This window comes from Mobula hypostoma, chromosome 7 (assembly GCF_963921235.1).
Source record: "Mobula hypostoma chromosome 7, sMobHyp1.1, whole genome shotgun sequence".
Lineage (NCBI taxonomy): Eukaryota > Metazoa > Chordata > Chondrichthyes > Myliobatiformes > Myliobatidae > Mobula > Mobula hypostoma.
This window is the reverse complement of record NC_086103.1, coordinates 73,437,661-73,451,220: the sequence shown is the minus strand read 5'-3', so window position 1 is coordinate 73,451,220 and position 13,560 is coordinate 73,437,661. Positions and strand designations below refer to the sequence as shown.

At 43.7% G+C, this 13,560-nt stretch overlaps 1 protein-coding gene across 4 annotated transcripts in view; it reads left to right on the top strand.

Annotated features, from left to right (window-relative positions):
* The window catches only part of nsd1a (nuclear receptor binding SET domain protein 1a), a 183,210-nt gene that overhangs the window by 53,051 nt on the left and 116,599 nt on the right, over window positions 1–13,560 (top strand). The gene's annotated exons all lie outside the window — the stretch shown is intronic.

Genomic DNA, 13,560 nt, shown 5'->3' with positions numbered 1-13,560 from the left:
ATAAATGTCTCATTTCCCTGCCTTGACCATGAATGGTTTTATCAACATTTCTTCACCATCAGTAGTTAAACATTGCTATAGTTTAGAGCAGTGATTCACAACTGGTTTTTGGTCATGGCCCCCTTGGGAGCTCTTTCTCAGGTTCCAGGGATGCAACACAAACAGATGGACAGAAAATCATTTATTATTGAACACCAAGAAAACTTGAACATTCCAACATACTGACAAAACTTAAAATAAAGACAGTATGAAATTAAACATCTACCAGGCCTAATGCGATCCTTGAGGTTGGTGCTTTTCTGCAAGTTTCGTGATATCTGGCTCCAAATTAGACAATGACAGTCTGAGGTCACCTCTTGATGCGAAATCAATTCTGTTCCTGGATTTTGTCAAGGAAACTACCTTGCAGAATCCGCTCTCAACCGAATATGTTGAGGGAAAGGCAATAAAAAATCTTTGGGCTTTTTCCCACAGTGTTGTAAATTTATTTGGCAGATCACTCTTGATCCAAATATCTTTTTGAAACTGACTGAACTGACGATGCGCAGTTATATGACTCCAATGAAGGTTGCTGCTTGGGTATTTCATCGGTTCAGTTACCAGGGCCCCCATAAACCCTTGGGGCTCCCCTTCTCACAGTTTTCAGTCAGTGGCCCCCTTCAAATGTGCCAGGGCCCCCAAGGGGGCCATATGGCCCCCGTTGAGAATGGCTGGTTAGAGCATGGCCAGAGTTTATGGGAAGCTCACAGAAATACTGGTTACAAAAGGAAGACATAGTTAACCTGTCTGCATATTGCCTCATGATTCCTTTCTGCGTTCTTCATAACATTCTTCAAGTCAAAAATGATGAAATACTCTTGCAAATCATTAATATATGTTGTATATTAACTCTTCAGTGTTCTTCAAAACTGAGAATCAAGACCCCCCACCCCCCCCCCAGTCTTTCTTCCCGGACCTCCTGTCCCATGATCCTCTCGTATCCCCTTTTGCCTATCACCTGTCCAGCTCTTGGCTCTATCCCTCCCCCTCCTGTCTTCTCCTATCATTTTGGATCTCCCCCTCCCCCTCCAACTTTCAAATCCCTTACTCACTCTTCCTTCAGTTAGTCCTGACGAAGGGTCTCGGCCTGAAACGTCGACTGCACCTCTTCCTACAGATGCTGCTTGGCCTGCTGCGTTCACCAGCAACTTTGATGTGTGTTGCTTGAATTTCCAACATCTGCAGAATTCCTGTTGTTTGAATCAAGACTCTGTTTGATTTGCATCCTACCCACCACCTTGTATGTCCACATACCTCACCATAAATGCAGTGTTGCTGCATTTTGTGCTGTCTATAAATTGAACTAGAGCAGCTTGTCAGTCTAATATTCATGGTGTCAATGAAGGAGCTTTCAGCGTTTTGAGCCTTAGTTCAATTTTATAGTCAGATGGCAAATTTTTAAGAGTTTACTGTGCTATTGCATTTAGCGCACTTGGCAATAATAGTAACATCCTTTTATTTCTCCTAATTACATGTATAATGGTTACTTGTATCGTAGCCTTATGCAAATTATACACTAGGGCAGGTAGATCCCTCTGTATCTTACAGTCTCTCATCATTAATTGATTGACTGATTTGAGATACAGCGTGGAGTAAGCCTTTACGACCCTTTGAGCCATGCCACCTATTAACTCCCCAATTTAACACTAGCCTAATCATGGGACAATTCGTAGTGACCAAATAAACCTACCAAATGGTATGTCTTTGGACTGTGAGAGGAAACTGGAGCACCCGGAGGAAATCTATGCAGTCACAGGGAGAACATACAAACTCCTTACAGGCAGCAGCAGGAATCGAACCCAGGTCACCTGTACTGTAAAGTGTTGTGCTAACCACTACACTACTGTGCTTCCCCAAGACAACGGCCTTTTTATTTTACTTACTAAAATTTCACATTTCCCAAATTTGCCAGATTCTTGCCCATTCATATAACCGATATGTATCTCCGTAGCCTCTTTATATTTTCTTCACAACTTACTTTTCTACCCACCTTGTGTTGTCAGCAAATTTAGCATCCATATAATTTTTGTTTTCGGGTCAGTTGTATAATACATTCCCAGTCCAACCAATCCCAGTGGAATGCCATTTTGTCAATCAGAAAACGAACCTTTATTGCCTTTTCCCCATTAGATAGGAAGTTGCATTTCCACGTCAATATGTTATGTCCTACACCATAAGCTTTTATGTTTTACAAATGCCTTTGTTTCCAGCCCCTTATGAAATGTGATTGTGAAAGCATAAGATAACTACTGGTTCCCCTTGAAAGGCTTCACTCTTTCAAAGACTGGGATCTGGAGATGGGGTGGGGTTGATTATTCTGTAACATGGAAGCTGCATCATCTGTGCATGCCCCAAGAAATTAAAAAAATAAACATTTTTCTTGCACTGATTTGATTTACTTCCCCTCCCCCCAAAACACAAAATTTCACGAGAATGAACTTTAATCCATATTTCAAATTTTTGGATAGAGATATATGAATTGTATGATGGCAGCCTTGTGTAACCGAAATAGCTGTAACATGGCAGTGTCTGTACCTTTCTCAATCATGATTTACCTTCAGATTTTTTTTGCTTGACTATCTTGAATTTTTGTAATGTCTTTAAGAGCATGATACTTTTCCAGTGAGATGTTTAAGCTAGCTAGTCTGACCTTCCTACTTTGTCTGCCCCCTTTTTTTGAATAAAAGTTGCATTTTCTATTTTCCAATCTCATTTAATCTTCCCTGAATCCAGTGAATTTGGAAAATTAAAGCTAGCAACTATTTTGCTAGGGAATTGAAGGAATGGCCAGTTTCTGCTAGGTCACTTAATACCTAGAAATTGATCAACCTGCAGCTCCAATCATTTTCTTTCCTTGAGATACAGTTTTCTTGGGTCCCGGCTGATTATGATGTATTTTTTAAGGTTTTGCTTGTATGTGTTTTCAGCAAATAGAGCTCTGTCTTGCCTAAATTGCTTAAATAATCATTCATAAAAATGGTGACCTTTGTGGTTCCAATACAGACTATTAATGTACATCACAACAGTTTGAGTTCCTCATTTCTGAGATACAGGGATAATGTATAACTTTCTGTTTAACCCCTCTTGTATTTCTTAAATGTTGACTGAGAATCAGTTTTCCAGGAGCAACACTTCATAATCTGTTTGGGTAGCCTCCAACCCAAGCATGAACATTGATTTCTTTAACTTCTAGTAATTTATCCCCTCCCCTTCTCTTTTTCCATTTCCCATTTTGTCTGCCCTCTTATCCTTTCTCTTCTCAACTGGTCATCATCTCCCTCTGGTGCCCCTCCTTCTTTCCCCCATGGTTTCTTCTTCTTTATCCCTTTACCTTTTTGCACCAATCACCTTCCAGCTTCACACTTCCATCTCGCCCACTCCCTGCAACCACCCATCTGGTTTCACCTGTTACCTGCCAGCTTGAACTCCTTTCCCCCCATCCCCCCCCACCACCATTTTATTCTGGCTTCTTCCTCCTTCCTTTCCAGTCCTGATGAAGGCTCTCAGCCCAAAACATTGACTATTTATTCTCCTCCTTAGATGCTGCCTGATGACCTGATTTTCTCCAGCATTTTATGTGTTTCTGTATTTGATAATTTTGGAGATTATAGTTGGAACAACTACGGATTTCTCATTAATTGTAAATTCCTGGAGTGGGAGCCATCTGGTTATAAGTATTTGGCACTCTTCAGTGAGATTAGTATTTTTTTTCTTGTTATATTACTTATAATTTCAGTGACTTACATCTTTGAGTCTTCCTGGAATGTTGAACATGCTATTCTTTCATTGTAAGTTGTGAGACTTACTAATTGTTTAGCATGTCTACAATTTCAATAAGGTTCAGTAAGTACATTTAATGTCAGAGAAATGTATACAACATATCCTAAAATTCTTTTTCTTTACAAACATCCACAAAAAGAGTGCCCCAAAGAATGAATGACAGTTAAACGTTAGAACCCCCAAAAGACCCACCCCAGCTCCCCTCCCCCACACAAGCAGCAGTAAGGCAACGACCCTCTGCCACTCAGCGGAAAAAAAAAGCATCAGCGCCCTCCACTGAGCATTCAGGCATGCAGCAAAACATCAATAAAGACACAGACTTGCAGTACCCCAAAGATTACTCATTCACCTGGTAACTCGACATACCACTGTGTGTGTGTGTGTGTGTGTGTGTGTCTGTCTCTCCCCCTCCCCCTCCCTCCCCATTTCACAGCGAGAGGGGAGACATAACAAACAACTTGCTGATTTACAATGTGATAAGTCTGTTGAATCCCTTTTTCTGAGCTCTGCACCCAGACAATCGGCCCTGGAAAGGCTCAGGTCTCTGGACACAGCTGGCAGCTAACCTGCTGCTCTCGATGTTCCGTGTTCTCCTGCAACTCCTCAGTCAGGGGCATTGGCCTTGAATCAGCCATTCTCCAGAGCCACGAAAATACGGCACCCTGAAGGCGCACTAGTCTTCCAGGTTGCGTCCTTGGAATATGAAAAGCAGAATAACATGACAGAGTTCTGGAGTGGGATGAGGACCATCACTGGGTTCCGGTAAACTAGCAACAGAGGAGCTGAAGGCAGTGTGGACAGGGCCAACGAACTTAACCTGTTCTTTAACAGATTTGACATTGTGACCCCTGCCCATCCCCCACATGAGTCATCTGTTATCGGTCCCCAACCAGCATATATTCCACTCTCCCCTCTTACCCCTCCTCACAGTCCCCCACCCTGCTCTCATGACTATACCCCTTCCCCACATGAAACCACCACGGTGGGCTTGACAGCTGAACAGGTGAGAAGACAGCTGAAACGTCTCAACCCAAGCAAGGCTGCAGGACCGGATGGTGTCAGTACCGGGGTGCTCAAAGCCTGTGCCCCTCAGCTATGTGGAGTACTTCGCCATGTCTTCAACCTGAGCCTGAGGCTCTGGAGGGTTCCTGTGCTGTGGAAGACGTCCTGCCTCATCCCTGTGCCGAAGACGCCATGCCCCAGCGGCTTCAATGACTACAGACCGGTGGCATTGACCTCCCACATCACGAAGACCCTAGAGAGACTTGTTCTGGAGCTGCTGCAGCCTATGGTTAGGCCACACCTAGATCCCCTCCAGTTCGCCTACCAGCCCCGACTAGGAGTTGAGGATCCATCGTCTACCTGCTGAACTGTGTCTACGCCTACCTGGACAAGCCAGCGAGCACTGTGAGGGTCATGTTTTTTGACTTCTCCAGTGCGTTCAACACCATCTGCCCTGCTCTGCTGGGGGAGAAGCTGACAGCGATGCAGGTGGATGCTTTCCTGGTGTATTAGATTCTTGATTACCTGACTGGCAGACCACAGTACGCTAGCAGCACTGAGGCTCCACAGGGGACTGTCTTGTCTCCCTTTCTCTTCACCATTTACACCTCGGACTTCAACTACTGCACAGAGTCTTGTCATCTTCAGAAGTTTTCAGATGACTCTGCCATAGTTGGATGCGTCAGCAAGGGAGATGAGGCTGAGTACAGGGCTACGGTAGGAAACTTTGTCACATGGTGTGAGCAGAATTATCTGCAGCTTAATGTGAAAAAGACTAAGGAGCTGGTGGTAGACCTGAGGAGAGCTAAGGTACCGGCACCCCCTGTTTCCATCCAGGGGGGTCAGTGTGGACATGGTGGAGGATTACAAATACCTGGGGATACGAATTGACAATAAACTGGACTGGTCAAAGAACACTGAGGCTGTCTACAAGAAGGGTCAGAGCCGTCTCTATTTCCTGAGGAGACTGAGGTCCTTTAACATCTGCCGGATGATGCTGAGGATGATCTACGAGTCTGTGGTGGCCAGTGTGATCATGTTTGCTGTTGTGTGCTGGGGCAGCAGGCTGAGGGTAGCAGACACCAACAGAATCAACAAACTCATTCGTAAGGCCAGTGATGTTGTGGGGATGGAACTGGACTCTGACGGTGGTGTCTGAAAAGAGGATGCTGTCCAAGTTGCATGCCATCTTGGACAATGTCTCCCATCCACTACATAATGGACTGGTTGGGCACAGGAGTACATTCAGCCAGAGACTCATTCCACCGAGATGCAACACAGAGCATCATAGGAAGTCATTCCTGCCTGTGGCCATCAAACTTTACAACTCCTCCCTTGGAGGGTCAGACACCCTGAGCCAATAGGCTGGTCCTGGACTTATTTCTTGGCATAATTTACATTTTACTATTTAATTATTTATGGTGCAACTGTAAGGAAAACCAATTTCCCCCGGGATCAATAGACTATGACTATGACTATAAAAAGTGGCTGGTCGTGAGGCTTTGAGAGCGGGTCCCATTCCCACAAAGAACCGAAGTCAGACTGTAACTCCAGTTCAGGGTCTAAAAAAGAACTTGAAAAGGAAAAAAAGAGATATGAAAGATAGAAATACAGGTGTCCCCCGCTTTTCGAACGTTCGCTTTATGAAACCTCACTGTTACGAAAGACCTACATTAGTACCCTGTTTTCACTTTCAGAAGGTGTTTTCACTGTTACGAAAAAAAAGCAGCGTGCGGGAAAAATCAGTGCACAAAAAAATCAGCGCGTGATAAAAGGCAGCGCGCGCCCCGAGCAGCAGCTCCTCCCCCCGGATTCAGAACTGCATTCTCGCCGGCATTGCTTAAAAATGTGCCTGTGAGCAGCCGTTTGCAAGATGAATTCTGAGGTATTGGAAAAGCCTAAAAGAGCTTGTCAGGGTGTTACACTTAGCATAAAACTAGACATAATTAAGCGTTTCTATCGTGGTGAACGAAGTAAGGACTAAGTGAGTTTGGCTTGTGGAAGCTGACGAACATGATGTTGAAGAGGTTTTGGCATCCCATGACCAAGAACTGATAGATGAAGAGCTGATGCAATTGGAAGAGGAAGGGATAACAATTGAAACTGAATGCAGTAGCGAACGGACCGAAAGTGAAGTCGTCCAGCAACTGAACGTGAAGCAACTGCGTGAGATTTTCGCAGCAATGATAAAGTACGACTTTAATTTTGAAAGGGTACTTAGGTTTAGGGGATATTTGCAGGATGGTTTGAGTCCTTACAAACAACTGTATGATAGAGAAATGCGCGAGGCTCAGCAGTCAAGCAAGCCTTCCGCATCAGCCACAGCAGACAACGAACCTCGACCTTCGACATCGAGGAAGGCAGTCATAGGAGAAGATGAGCTGTGTCCCACCACCCCGCGATTCGTGGAGAATGCAGTGGTAGCCGGGAGGTACACAACACATCTTTAAGAAAAAAGCCAAAATAAGCAAGCTAATTCATTAGGTGCCGCCCGACGTGTAATTGTCGGCCCAGATCAGAGACGATGCAATCGGAAATCGGCACTGATCTAGGCCGACACTTACGTCCTGGCCGGCACCTAATTAATTAGCATGTTTATTTCATTTTTTTTCTTAACGATGTGCTGTGTGCCTCCCGGCTACCGCTGCACCCCTGCATGCTTCGCGGTTCGGTATCTGTTGGTGGCCTGGAGGGTGGGAGCCACTGCACCACCCAACCTGCGACGACTCAGTCTAACACACCATCATAAGTGTGCTTGGTGCTGAACCAATTCTGCTAAGCGATACTACACTGTACATACATTATTTCTACTTTATATAGGCTGTGTATTTTTACGTGTTATTTGGTATGATTTGGCAGCTTCATAGCTTAAAGGTCACTGGAGAGCGCTTGCGCCGTGTTTTTGCCAACAGCGCTTGTGTGAGATTTTCGCTACGGAGAACAGTGCAGTAATGATTGTGGAAAAGTATTTCTACTTTATATAGGCTGTGTATTTATCATATCATTCCTGCTTTTACTATATGTTACTGTTATTTTAGGTTTTATGTGTTATTTGGCATGATTTGGTAGGTTATTTTTGGGTCTGCGAACGCTCACAAAATTTTCCCATATAAATAAATGGTAATTGCTGCTTCGCTTTATGACATTTTGGCTTACGAACCTGTAGAGTTGTTTCCAAAGATACAAGCAAAGGAGTCGCCCTTTAACGCCATCTTGACTTTAATTTACAATATCATTACTCTATGATGATATTATCTAGGATGGGTAAATCCCTGGAGCCAGTTGCGACATATCCCAGGTTACTGTGGGAAGTGAGAGAAGAGGTTTCTGTGCCTTGGCGACGAACTTTGCATCCTCACTGGCCGCAGGAGTAGTGCTAAAAAATTGGGAGGTGGCAATCTTTGTTCAGGAAAGGTATTATGACTGTGATCAAAGTCACTAGAGAGACACCGAAGCTGGTGATTATAAAGGTGTCTATCCATCACAAGCAGACATCCTTCTGGAGACCCTCTTGGTAGAGCTTCAAAAACTCATTAGATTTTTTTATACCTTAAAATCAAAGGAACAGTAGGTGATTCAATACAATTTCTATATGACATTGTTTACTTTAATATTTTGAATAACAGTGTTTCCTTTGAATTAGATATCTGTAGTGGGAGAAACCCCTGAATGTTCAAACACTTTTGCTTGGACAGAGAGAGATCCCAGACACCAAAAATTAATGCTGTCAGGGCTGACTCTGAATACACAAATATCCCAACTTTTGATAAGTCAGCTATTTGATGTGCTAAGTGATAGAAACATAGAAACATAGAAAATAGGTGCAGGAGTAGGCCATTCGGCCCTTCGAGCCTGCACCGCCATTTATTATGATCATGGCTGATCATCCAACTCAGAACCCTGCCCCAGCCTTCCCTCCATACCCCCTGACCCCTGTAGCCACAAGGGCCATATCTAACTCCCTCTTAAACATAGCCAATGAACTGGCCTCAACAGTTTGCTGTGGCAGAGAATTCCACAGATTCACCACTCTCTGTGTGAAGAAGTTTTTCCTAATCTCAGTCCTAAAAGGCTTCCCCTCTATCCTCAAACTGTGACCCCTCGTTCTGGACTTCCCCAACATCGGGAACAATCTTCCTGCATCTAGCCTGTCCAATCCCTTTAGGATCTTATATGTTTCAATCAGATTCCCCCTCAATCTTCTAAATTCCAACGAGTACAAGCCCAGTTCATCCAGTCTTTCTTCATATGAAAGTCCTGCCATCCCAGGAATCAATCTGGTGAACCTTCTTTGTACTCCCTCTATGGCAAAGATGTCTTTCCTCAGATTAGGGGACCAAAACTGCACACAATACTCCAGGTGTGGTCTCACCAAGGCCTTGTACAACTGCAGTAGTACCTCCCTGCTCCTGTACTCAAATCCTCTCGCTATAAATGCCAGCATACCATTCGCCTTTTTCACCGCCTGCTGTACCTGCATGCCCACTTTCAATGACTGGTGTATAATGACACCCAGGTCTCGTTGCACCTCCCCTTTTCCTAATCGGCCACCATTCAGATAATAATCTGTTTTCCTATTTTTGCCACCAAAGTGGATAACTTCACATTTATCCACATTAAATTGCATCTGCCATGAGTTTGCCCACTCACCCAACCTATCCAAGTCACCCTGCATCCTCTTAGCATCCTCCTCACTGCTAACACTGCCGCCCAGCTTCGTGTCATCCGCAAACTTGGAGATGCTGCATTTAATTCCCTCATCCAAGTCATTAATATATATTGTAAACAACTGGGGTCCCAGCACTGAGCCTTGCGGTACCCCACTAGTCACCGCCTGCCATTCTGAAAAGGTCCCGTTTATTCCCACTCTTTGCTTCCTGTCTGCTAACCAATTCTCCACCCACACCAATACCTTACCCCCAATACCGTGTGCTTTAAGTTTGCACACTAATCTCCTGTGTGGGACCTTGTCAAAAGCCTTTTGAAAATCCAAATATACCACATCCACTGGTTCTCCCCTATCCACTCTACTAGTTACATCCTCAAAAAATTCTATCAGATTCGTCAGACATGATTTTCCTTTCACAAATCCATGCTGACTTTGTCCGATCATTTCTCAGCTTTCCAAATGTGCTGTTATCACATCCTTGATAACTGACTCCAGCAGTTTCCCCACCACCGACGTTAGGCTAACCGGTCTATAATTCCCCCGTTTCTCTCTCCCTCCTTTTTTAAAAATTGGGGTTACATTAGCCACCCTCCAATCCTCAGGAACTAGTCCAGAATCTAACGAGTTTTGAAAAATTATCACTAATGCATCCACTATTTCTTGGGCTACTTCCTTAAGCACTCTAGGATGATAATAGCAGTCAGATCTTTGAGTTTCCTTGAACTTGTTTACAATGATAGAGATAACTTAGCCATGTTGCCTGGTTTGATATGGGCCAATTAACATAATTTCATTGTCCTGCACCTGGCCGATTAGAAAGTCTTTGCATATCAAACCTTTTGTTTATTTGCAAATGTGTCCCCTTAACTTCAATTTTTCACTTGCAATTTACAATTTTCATTCAGAACTGAAGACTAGTTCTTTGAATTAATATCTGCTATATTCACAAAACTCCAAAATGCTCCCTAACAAAAGATGATGGGGATAACCCTGGTAATTATAGACCAGTGAATCTTACGTCAGTAATGGGCAAGCTATTGGAGAATTCTTAGACACAGGATTTACAAACATTTAGAGAAACAGTCTGACTAGGGATAGTGAATGCGCCTTTGTGAGGGGCAGGTTATCTTTCACAAGATTGATTGAATTCTTTGAGGAAGTGACAAGAGATGTCAATGAAGGCAGGAAGGCCTTAAAGCTCTCTGCTTCTTTCAACAGACCTGACCAGTTACCCTCCCCTCCACTGTCTGGAGGGCTCCTTCCACTTTCTCCAAACCCAAGGCATAGCCATGAACCCCAGCTATGCTGCCTTTTCATTGAATATGTGGAACAGTCCACGTTTCAAGCCTTCTCTAGTAATGCTCTCAATTCTTTCTGCGCCATATTACTGACTGCATTATGCTGCTTCATACACCCATGCTGAACTGATTAATCTCATCATCTTTGCCTCCAACTTCTACCCTGCTCTTAAATTGATCTGGTCCATTTCTGACATTTCTCTCCCCTTTCTTGATCTCTCCATCTTCATCTCTGGAGACAAATTTTAGACCTCCATCTTTTACAAACCTTCCAGTTCCCACGGCTGTCTTGATTATACTTCTTCACGCCATATCACATGTAAAAATGCCATTCCCTTTTCTCAGTTCCTTTGTCTCCCCTTCATCTGTTCCCAGGAGGAACAGAGGACGTGGTACATATTGGTACCAACAATATAGATAGGAAAAGGGAGGAGGTCCTGAAACAGAGACTACAGGAAGTTGGGAAGGAAATTGAGAAGCAAGACGTCAAAGGTAATAATCTCAGGATTACTGCCTGTGCCACGTGACAGTGAGTATAGGAATAGAATGAGGTGAAGGATAAATGTGTGGCTGAGGGATTTGAGCAGGGGGCAGGGATTCAGATTTCTGGATCATTGGGACCTCTTTTGGGACAGGTGTGACCTGTACAAAAAAGACGGATTGCACTTGAATCCGAGGGGGACCAATATCCTGGCTGGGAGGTTTGCTAAGACTATAGGGGAGAGTTTAAATAGAATTGCTGGGGGTTGGGAACCAAACTGAAGAGACTCACAAATAGAGGAAGCTTGTAGACAGTGTGAGAGGGAAGATAGGCAGGTAATAGAGAAGGGATGCGCTCAGACCGATGGTATGAGATCTGTCTATTTTAATGCAAGGAGTATTATGAACAAAGCGGATGAGCTTAGAGCTTGGATCAATACTTGGAGCTGTGATGTGGTCATTACAGAGACTTGGATGGTTCAGGGGCAGGAATGGTTACTTAGAGTGCCAGGCTTTAGATGTTTCGGAAAGGACAGGGAGGGAAGCAAAAGAGGTGGGGGCGCGGCACTGTCGATCAGAGCTAGTGTCACGGCTGCAGAAAAGGAAGAAGTCATGGAGGGATTGTCTACTGAGTTTCTGTGGGTGGAAGTTAGGAACAGGAAGGGGTCAATAACTCTACTGGGTGTTTTTTATAGACCACCCAATAGTAGCAGGCACATTGAGGTGCAGATAGGGAGACTGATTCTGGAAAGGTGTAATAATAACAGGGTTGTCACGGTGGGAAATTTTAAATTCCCAAATATTGATTGGCATCTCCCTGGAGTTTGTTAGATTGTTCAGAAAGGTTTCTTGACACAATATGTCGATAAGCCTACAAGAGGAGAAGCTGTACTTGATCTGGTATTGGGAAATGAACCTGGTCAGGTGTCGGGTGTCTTAGTGGAAGAGCATTCTGGAGATGGTGACCACAAGTCGACCTCTTTTACCGCAGCATTAGAGAGGGATAGGAACAGAAAAGTTAGGAAAGCATTTAATTTGAGTAAGGGGAAATATGAGGCTCAGGCAGGAACTTGGAAGCATAAATTGCGAACAGATGTTCTCAGGGAAGTGTACGGCAGAAATGTGGCAAATGTTCAGGGGATATTTGTGTGGAGTTCTGCATAGGTACGTTTCAGTGAGACAGGGAAAGGATGGTAGGGTAAAGGAAACGTGGTATACAAAAGCTGTTGTAAATCTAGTCAAGAAGAAAAGAAAAGCTTACGAAAGGTTCAAAAAACTGGGTAATAATAGAGGTCTAGAAGATTATAAGGCTAGCAGGAAGGAGCTTAAGAATGAAATTTGGAGAGCCAGAAGGGGCCATGAGAAGCCCTGGGTGGATAGGAATAAGGAAAACCCCAAGGCATTCTACAAGTATGTGAAGAGCAAGGGAATAAGATGTATTTTCATATGATCTAATTCTTTTTACTTTTCCAGTTAATTTTTTTTCCTTCTCCACGAAGTTTTAGATTTGACCAGAAGGATTTTCCCTTTTTTTTTAGACTGTATCCTCAAAATGGACTGCCCAGTCCCTTTTTTTTTTGTTTTAGGTTAGTTTAGTGGGTTTTTTCCCCTCAATAACAGGAAATCTTGAGTCTTTTTTTCTATGAACTGTTAAGAGGAGAGGTGGTTCTTTTCTCTCTTTATATTAGTTTAATACTATACAAGTTTCCCCCGCCATCCGAAGGTAGAGCGTTCCTGTGAAACGGTTCGTAAACTGGAATGTCGTAAAGGGAAGAAGCAATTACCATTTATTTATCTGGGAAAATTTTGTGAGCGTTTGCAGACCCAAAAATAACCTACCAAATCATGCCAAATAATACACAAAACCTAAAATAACAGTAACATATAGTAAAAGCAGGAATGATATGATAAATACACAGCTTATATAAAGTAGAAATACTTTTCCACAATCATTGCCTGAACTGTTCTCCGTAGCAAAAATCTCACGCCAGCGCCATCGGCAAAAACACGGCACAAGTGCTCTCCAGTAACCTTTAAGCTATGAAGCTGCCAAATCATACCAAATAACACGTAAAAATACACAGCTGATACAAAGTAGAAATAATGTATGTACAATGTAGTATCAGTTACGGGAATCGGGAAGGCAGCTTGCCGAGCACACTGATGATGGTGTGTTAGACTGAGTCGTCGGAGTTTGGGTGGTGCAGTGGCCCCCACCCTCCGGGCAGCAAACCGATACCGATCCGCAAAGCATGCAGCGGTAGCCGGGAGGCACACAGCACATCTTTAAGA